Source organism: Lynx canadensis, chromosome C1 (assembly GCF_007474595.2).
Source record: "Lynx canadensis isolate LIC74 chromosome C1, mLynCan4.pri.v2, whole genome shotgun sequence".
In the NCBI taxonomy this organism is placed as follows: Eukaryota; Metazoa; Chordata; class Mammalia; order Carnivora; family Felidae; genus Lynx; species Lynx canadensis.
This window is the reverse complement of record NC_044310.1, coordinates 51,071,991-51,081,577: the sequence shown is the minus strand read 5'-3', so window position 1 is coordinate 51,081,577 and position 9,587 is coordinate 51,071,991.

The window sequence follows — 9,587 nt, the reverse complement described above, 5'->3', positions numbered from 1 at the left end:
ATAGGAGGGCCTAGGAGAAGCTGCAGCAGAAGAGTACAAAGAAAGGAAAGAGGAGGAGGGGGAAAGTATGTTGAGAGGAGAAAATGCTGGAGAGAGAATATAGGCAAAAGCCCATTAGGAAAAGGAGCATCACACTTACTTTTTTAACTACCTCTTCTCTTCTTGACTTTCCTCTCCCTATAAAACATCCAACAGTACTGAGGATTTTCCCAGTTGCAAAGTCTTCCAAAACATACTTCTTTGCAAATATGAAGGTTCTCCTATAAACACTAACTTACACACGGACGATCCAAATAGAAGTGAGATTTGGGGAAGTATATTCAGTTATCTAATAAATATTTTTTGAGACCATTTATGTGCCAGGCACTAAGCTAGGAAGCAGTGCTGAATAAGACAGATAAAGGCCTTTGGGAACTTTCATTAGCACTGAGCTCATTTATACCCTCATCTTTCATAATCGGTTAAAATAAATGTCCTCTCTTAAAATCATAGCAGTGATAAAATATGAGATTAAAGTATCTATCCCAAGGTTACATACAGGTAGGTGCTTAGTATAATTGCTTTGTAATGATAAAGTGATGATACTATTAAAACTCTAAGTAGAATCAGGGTAATGTCTTGAACTTCATAAGGCAAAGGAAAAAATAAATTTTTATCAAGAATACTAGAAAGAGCTGTAAATCAAACAATGGGGGCCTTCTAGGTAGACAAATAGATGTATTTAACCTGTGAGTATGCTATCAGTGTTGTTGAAGGTACTTCTTTCCTTCTTCCGATGTGTCTTCCACTTGACAGGAACCCATTGGTGTATATATTAGTATAATGCTTCTGATTTTCTGCCAACTCTGCACTCATTCCACCTGGAGGGTGACGTTGGAAAAAAGAAATTGGGCATGGACAGCTCAGCTTCTTCTTCTTGGAATATAGCTGAAAAGAGGAGCATGTATGATCTCTCTGCTCCTCCAGGGACAGGCCCTGTCCATGCTGGGGGTAGAGGAGGCGTCTTGCCGGTTTCTACACTGCCTGCAACTGCAATTCTGGATTCTGTATTAGGAAGCCCACCTGCTCAGACATCAGCCCTTCCAACCTAACCTTGATCTGTAATAAAGGTGATTTTTCTCTGCAAACAGACTATTTATTTATTTTATTTATTTGCAAACAGACTTTTTAGTGCAAATCAGATTAGACTCTTCCTTTTGTCTCTCAGTGCTTTCATGGTTTATACCATTCTTAAACAAAACCTACCCAACAGCAACAACACAAATAAAACTAGAATTAAAGAATGAAAACCAAAACAATTCTTTTGTGCTGGTAAGTGGAAACAATGTGTTTTTGCAAAGCCCTAATAAGCAGTTTGTAGATTTTAAGAACTCCTTGCTTCAGCATTCTATTATGGAAAGTTCATACAAGGAGCCAGTCTGAGGAGAGATGGGAGTTCTTTTGGACTGGAGTGTTCACCCACAATGGAAGCCATGAGAACACATCAAGTGCATCATCTAAATGGCTGAAAATATGGATCTGGTCAATCCAAACAATCAGGAATTCCTTAATTACTGCATGGTTTGAGTTTTGGCACTGACACAATAACATCAAGTGATTTGTTTTTCTACTCTTAAGCAGGATTGCCTAAATAAAATGCTCTCCTATTGGCTCTTAGGGAATTAAGTTTTCAGACTGCTCTGTCCCTTGCATTTGTGCAAAACTGCTTTTTTTTTTAAGTGGGCTTCATGCCCAGCATGGAGCCCAGTGCAGGGCTTCTACTAATGACCCTAAGATCAAGAAGTGCATAGGCATCAAGAGTCAGACACTAACCAACTGAACTACCTAGGTGCCACTGAATTCTTTATTTCCCCACTAACTCTCTTCTTTTGTGCTCTTACTCAGTAAAGGTTACTCACCATCATCCACCCAGGTACCCAAGTCAGAAACCTGGGTATCATTTCTGGCATCATCCTGTCTCTTGCCTTCCACAGCCAATCTGAGTCAACTCTACCTCCTAATTACCTCTCAGACTGGTCCACTTCTTCTCATTTTCACTGCCACTACCTTAGTTCAGGTCCTTTTCTTTTTTATTGGAATATATTTGACACATAATATTGTATAAATGTAAGGTGTACAACATGTTTTTAATACATTTATATATTGTGATATGATTACCATTGTAGCAATAATTAGCACCTCTATCCTACTACACAATTTTCTTTTTAGTAGCTAGAAAAATGAAGTTTTAGTCTTTTGGCAAGTTTGATGATTATAAAACAATACTATTGTTTATATTCATTGTACTGTGCATTAATTATATCCCTGGGGCTTATTTACTACTTATTGTACTATTAAATGATAAATAACTATATACCCTTAAACAACATCTGTCCTGTCCCCTCACCCCCCATCCTCTGTTAATCACTTTACTCTCTGTTTTTACATATTTGGCTTTCTAAAATTCCACATATAAGTGATATCATAGAGTACTTGTCTTTCTCTGACTTATTTCACTTAGCATAATGTGTTCAAATTCCATCAATGTTGTTGCAAATGACAAAATGTCCATATTTCGCATGGTTGGATAATATTCCATTGTAAATGTTTATTGCATTTTCTTCATCTATACATCTATCAGTGGATATTTAAGTTGTTTCCATATCTTGGCTATTGTAAATAATGCTACAATGAACACGGTGGTTCAGACATCTCTTCGAGTTAGTGTTTTCATTTTCTTTGGATAAATACCCAGAAGTGAAATGGTAGTTCTATTTTTAATTTTTTGAGGAACTCCATACTGTTTTTCATAGTGTCTGCAGCACTTTACATTCCCACCAACAGTGCACAAGGGTTCCCCTTTCTCCACATCGTCACCAACACTTGTTGTCGCTTGTCTTCTTGATTATAGCCATTCTAACAGTTGTGAGATAATATCTCAGTGTGGTTTCAAACTGTGCTCCCCTGATTATTAGTGATGCTGAGTGTCTTTTCCTGTACCTGTTGGACATTTGGATGACTTATTTGGAAAAATGTCCATTTTCCAAATGTCTCTGAGAGAGAGAGAGAGAGCACGAAACAGAGTGTGAGTGGGGGAGGGGCAGAGAAAGAGAGAGACAGAATCTAAAGCAGGCTCTAGGCTCCAAGCTGCCAGCACAGAGCCTGACGCAGGGCTTGAACCCACAAACTATGAGATCACGACCCGAGTGAAGTAAGATGCTGAACCGACGGAGCCACCCAGGCACCCCTCTTCTACCCATTTTTTAATTGGGTTGTCTTTTTGTTACTAGGTTGTCTGAGTTCTTTAGGTATTTTGGATATTAACTGCTTATCCATTATACGGCTTACAAAAATTTTCTCACATTCTTTAGGTTGCCTTTTCATTTTGTTCATTGTTTCTTTTGCTATACAAAAGGAGGTAGCCCCATTTGTTGACTGTTGCTTTTTGCTTTTTGTGCTTTTGGTGTCATATCCAAAAAACCATTGCCAAAAGCAATGTCAAGGAGGTTCTTCCCTACATTTTCTGCTAGGAGTTTTATAGTATCTGGTCTTATGTTTCAGTCCTTGATTCATTTTGAGTTAATTTTGTGAGTGCTGTGAACTACGGTTCCAATTTCATTGCTGTGTATAGGCTTATCTAGTTTTCCCTACACCATTTGTTGAAGCAACTATCTTTTCCTCATTGGCTACCTTGTCAAATATTAGTTGACCCTATAAGCAAGGGTTTAATTCTGGGCTCTCTATTCTGTTCCATTGGGCTATGTGTCCATTTTTGTGCCAGTACCATACTGTTTTTATTACTGTACCTTCATCGTAGAGTTTAAAACCAAGAAGTGTGATATGTCCAGCTTTGTTCTTTTTCCTCAGGATTGCTTTGGCTATTCTGGGTCTTTTGTGGTTTCATACACATTTTAGGATTTTTTTTCTTCATTTCTATGAAGAATGCCATTGGTATTTTGATGGTGATTGTGTTGAATCTACAGATGGTTTGGGGTCCTTTATATTTCTTACTTAGCATGATAGAAACTGCGTGTTGTTTCCTGGAAAATTTATTCTCCCCTTTATTTATGGTAAGGTTATAAGCCCCTGTTTTTCAACTGGGCACATGGCCTCACAGAATAAGAACTGCATTTCTTAATTATCCTTGCATTAGGCAATGGTCAAGTGTCTAAATTCTGACTAATGGGATATGCGCTGATATGATGTGGAAATTCCAGGTCATACACTTAATTTTTCTGTATCTCAGGTTGTAATGCATATGTGGTAAAGGTGAACCATATCTAACTCGTAGAGATGAGGGCAACAACTGAGAATGCATGGTGTGGAACTGCTGCTCAACCAGCTCTGGGTTGCTTATGCCCAGACTAAGTGAGTAAAAAACTTTAATATCATGCACACTGCTTTTGGGGCACCTGGGTAGCATCTGACTCTTGATTTTTGGCTCAGGTCATGATTCCAGAGTCGTGAGATTGAGCCCTGCATCGGGCTCTAAGCATGGAGCCTGCTTAAGATTCTCTCTCTCTCTCAAAAAGAAAGGAAAAAAAAAAGATTCTCCCTCTCCCTCTGCCCTTCCCCCACTGGCCACTCACTCATGTGCACACGTGCTCTCTCTCTCTCTCTCTCTCTCAAAATAAATAAATAAACAAACAAATAAATAAGCAAATAAGTAAATAGAATCATGCATACTGCTTTTATTTGGGTTTCTATTACAGTAACCATATCTATAGAGTAATACCTTAGATTAACACAACCTTTTGATTAGTCTTTCTGTCCCCACTTTTAACTTCTCTTCAATCTGTTTTCTTCATTAAAGTTGGAGTAATCATTGTAGAATTCACATTTGATCAGATTATTCCCTTTCCTCCACTTTCCATGCCATTCTTTCAGTGTGTACTTTATAGTCCTCAGCCTAGCATACCAAACCCTTCATGAACCAGCCTCTGCTTTATCTCTCCAGCCTCACTTCTTATCATTCCCTACCTTGTATGCCAAGCTCAAATCACATAGAAACATTTGCAGTTTCATAGAATAAGCGAAGCTTTCATACCTCAGTGCATAAACATACTGTTTATTCTGCCTGGAACACTTATTCCACATACTCACTAGTTTCTCTGTCTGGCTAGTTTCTCCTTGCCCTTTAGGATCAGGTCACCTCTTCCTGGAAGCCTTTCTTGCCCACCCAAGAATTGGGTATGGTCCTCTCTTATGTATTCCTAAAGTATTCTGTGCATACTTTTGTCAAAGAATTTCCTGTTTACTTGTCTGCTTCCCTCCCCACCACTCCCCTATCAACTTCCTGGAGAGCAAGGGTTATTTTCTCATTAATAGTGTATCACTATGCCCAGGCACAAACCTTGGCACAGAGCAGCACTCAAAAGATACTTATTCAGTGAGCGAATAGGTCAATGAATGAATGGAACCATGGAGTCATGAAAATAATATTTGAATGGAATATAGAGACCTGAGTTTTGTATCTCATTATGAAACTCCTTGTATGGTTTTAGTTGAAATCATTTCATTCCACTTCAGCTGAGCCAGATAAATTCTCAGGTTCCTTCCAGGTCTATGATTTACAAACACATTATATAGGGAAAAGTAACAGTATGCAAATGTATAGAGCTGACAACCATAACCAGCTGCCTAAATTATTCTTGTAATAAAAAATGTACTTTGAAGAAACATGCCAAATAAAAGCCAACTTTTATAGCCATATTTAAGTGCTTTCTACTACAGATTTTAAGCTATTTTTGTAGAATCAATTATTTTCATGAAATCTTTTTTTTTAATTTTTTTTAACGTTTATTTATTTTTGAGACAGAGAGAGACAGAGCATGAACGGGGGAGGAGCAGAGAGAGAGGGAGACACAGAATCGGAAGCAGGCTCCAGGCTCTGAACCATCAGCCCAGAGCCCGACGTGGGGCTCGAACTCACAGACTGTGAGATCGTGACCTGAGCTGAAGTCGGACGCTTAACCGACTGAGCCACCCAGGTGCCCCTCATGAAATCTTTCAAAAATATCTGTCATAATCTCTGTTTGAGAAGTAGAGAATATTACATTTACTGATACTAGGGGGTGGCTGTCTAGCTCAATTGGAAGAGCATGTGACCCGTGATCTCGGGATCATGAGTTGGAACCCATTGTTGGATGTAGAGATTACTTAAACAAGTAAATCTTAAAAAAAATAAATCCAGTGATATTAGGTAATTTATTAAAAAGCCCGCAGCAGAGACAGAAGCAAAGTCAGAATCTGATTCAGAATTGTCTTGATAGGATACCCACCTATTGTAAAACAAACTAGTATTATTCTGAAGCTAAAACAGTAAAGAAAGCAATGAACTTTAAAACAAATTGCAGGTAGGTGAAAATAGCAAATACCAGAACTAAGGTTTGAGATAACATTCTACTTTTTGAATCATATAATTATGGGGTTTGGCAGCATTTTTAAGGGGGGGTTATCATTTACTCTTCCCCTACCATTAAGCAAAGCTACTCCTAGTAGTGCCCAAACAGAGCAAGTTATGCAATTCTTTAAAATGTTTTGAAAAAGACTATTCTACAACGTTTTCATACTTGTCCCTGCGTCACATCATGCTGATAACAAAGAATTTTTATTTGCCTTAACACTCATCTAGTTTCATCACTTGTGTTCTATAGCTGAAGAAAATGAGGCCCCAAATGGTTATAATGTGGTCAAAGTCACATAGTAAGATTATGGCAGAACAGGAACTAATCTCCAGTCTTTCTGATTTCCAGCCCCCTGCTCCAACTGTATCAAGTGTGGCTGTGACTTTCAGCACCTTCCCCATTTCACTCTCTGTGTCTCTTGGTGAAATTTTAATATACTCCCTGGCTCCCCAGCTAAGGCCTATCTCTTAGTTTCCTAGTTGTGGTAGGCAGGATTCTAAGATGGCCTTCCAAATCCCTGCCTCTGGTGTACACATTCTGTACAAGCCCACCACCCCGAAATGTTGGGCAGGACCTATGGATACAATGAGGTAGTTGCCCCTTTGACAGGTTACATAATATGACAAATGTATGATAATGGTCACCTTTGGTTATGTAATGATAGGAAACAAACATACCAGCATCACAGGGTTATATTTAGTAAGAAAATGGAATGCTATTGGAATGTAACTCCCTCAATTTCTCTTATTTCTACCTCTCTGCTACATGGTTTTCTATCCTTTTCTTTCCTCCTGAGGGAGCAGATGAAAGATACCTCTCTCTCTCAATGTTATTAAAAGTGTCTCTCAGGGGTGGCTTGGTGGCTCAGTTGGTTAAGCATCTGACTCTTGATCTCAGTTCAGGTCTTGATCTCAGTGTTGTGAGTTCAAGCCCTGCGTTGAGCTCCACGCTGGGTGTGCAGCCTACTTAAAAAACAATAGTGTCTCTCATATTGCCGATTTTTCTCTCTCCTTGTAGTCATTCCCCACAACCAGCAAACCTGTAGGGTTTCCTATTCAGCATAACCTTTCTTTTTTTTTTTTAATATTTTATTTTTAAGTAATCTCTACATCCAACATGGGGTTTGAACTTACAACCTTGAGATCAAGAGTCATATGTTCCGCCCACTGAGCCAGCCAGGTGCCCCACCCCCCAGCATAACCTTTCCATGACTGCAACCCTTTTTAACTTTGGTGTTTCTTCTTCCTTTCTGTGTGTCACGTGTCAGACTTGCTTGTTCCAGATCTACCCTACTGTTCCTAAAGAACACTGGGCTGGGCTGGGCCCCGATCCAGAACAAATAACCAGCAGGTTTCAGATCCTAGCTCACTGAAGTGAAATTAGAATGACACAGTAGGGCACCACAGACATTGGTTCTGACCTGGCCCTTGATCCAACATTTCCTCTGTTTGGTTTCTTTTCTTAACCTGGCTGCTTAAACCTTCCAGTCTAGCTACATGATAGACTCATTCTCTGAGCTTTCAACTCTTTCTTTTTTCTCTAATCAGCAGGCTGTCTTCTCCCTTCTGACATCATGCTAATTTGAGACTTTTTTTCTTTTCTTTTTTTTCCAACTTAAGAAGAATGATGCAATGAACCCCCATGTCCCTATCACCGAGCTTCAAAAATTACCAACATAAGCCCATGTTATATTATGATTTTGTGTGTGTGTGTTTTGTTTATAACATTAAATCTACCATCTTAACCATTATTAAAAAAAAATTTTTTTTTACCATCTTAACCATTTTTAAGTGTAAAGTTTGTTGGTGTTAAATATATTCACATCGTTGTGCAACAGACCCCTGGAACTTTCTCATCTTTTATTTTTTTTAAGCTCATTTATTTATTTTGAGAGAGAGAGAGAGAGAGCGAGAGTGAGAGCGAGCGATCAGGAGCAGGGACGGGCAGAGACAGAATCCTAAGCAGGCTTCACAGTGACAGCTCAGATGCGGGGTTTGAATCCACAAACCATGAGATCATTACCTGAGCCGAAACGAAGAGTCAGACGTTCAATCGATTGAACCACTCAGGCGCCCCTGGAACTTTTTCATCTTTTAATATTGACACTCTGTATTCACTAACATTAATCATATTGAATTATTATTTTTTTTCAACGTTTATTTATTTTTGGGACAGAGAGAGACAGAGCATGAACGGGGGAGGAGCAGAGAGAGAGGGAGACACAGAATCGGAAACAGGCTCCAGGCTCTGAGCCATCAGCCCAGAGCCTGACGCGGGGCTCGAACTCACGCACCGCAAGATCGTGACCTGGCTGAAGTCGGACGCTTAACCGACTGCGCCACCCAGGCGCCCCCATATTGAATTATTTTTAAAGCAAATCCCAGACCTTATATCATTTCATTCATAAACACTCCAGTATGTATTTTCAAGGAATAAAGGACTCTCTTTCTCTCTTTTTTGTACGACCACAAAACCTTTATCACACTTTTTTTAATTAAAAAAATTTTTTTTAATGTTTATTTATTTTTTAGAGAGAGAGAAAGAGACAGTGCTAGCAGAGAAGGGGCAGAGAGAGAGAAAAGGAACCATAGAATCGGAGGCAGGCTCCAGGCTCTGAGCTGTCAGCACAGAGCCCAACACAGAGTTTGAACTTGTGAACCACAAGATCATGATCTGAGCCAAAGTCGGAAGCTTAACCAACTGAGCCACCCAGGTGCCCTAAAACCTTTATCACACTTAAATCAAGGTTTCAACAGGAAACAATTGACACATTCAAAATAAGATAAAGTTAGGAGGGTTTATTTAAAGGTTGTTTGTATAGGGGAACCACAAGTATGGTGCAGTAACCTAGAATAAGTGGCTAAATTGGTACTGCCTACAGGGCCATAGGGATAAGGGCAGGGAGTGGTTACCAGAATCTAAGAGTCTATAGAGTTGGGCTGCTCTGGGAGAAAAAAATAATTGTCCAAGAGACACAGTAAGAGGTGATCTTGTAAGGAGGGATGCAAGGGAATAATACCCTGATATGACTCTCCTCCCTCCCTGTTTGTCTTATCATCATTTCTCATTGGTCAAGTACATCTAATAGTTAAAGGCATGGGTGCTCTGCCAATATAGTCCATACAGGATCACCCTTCTGGAGCACAGAACAGGGTAGGGAGTGGATCTGGAGGAACAAATGGGAGATATCCAGAAAATAAT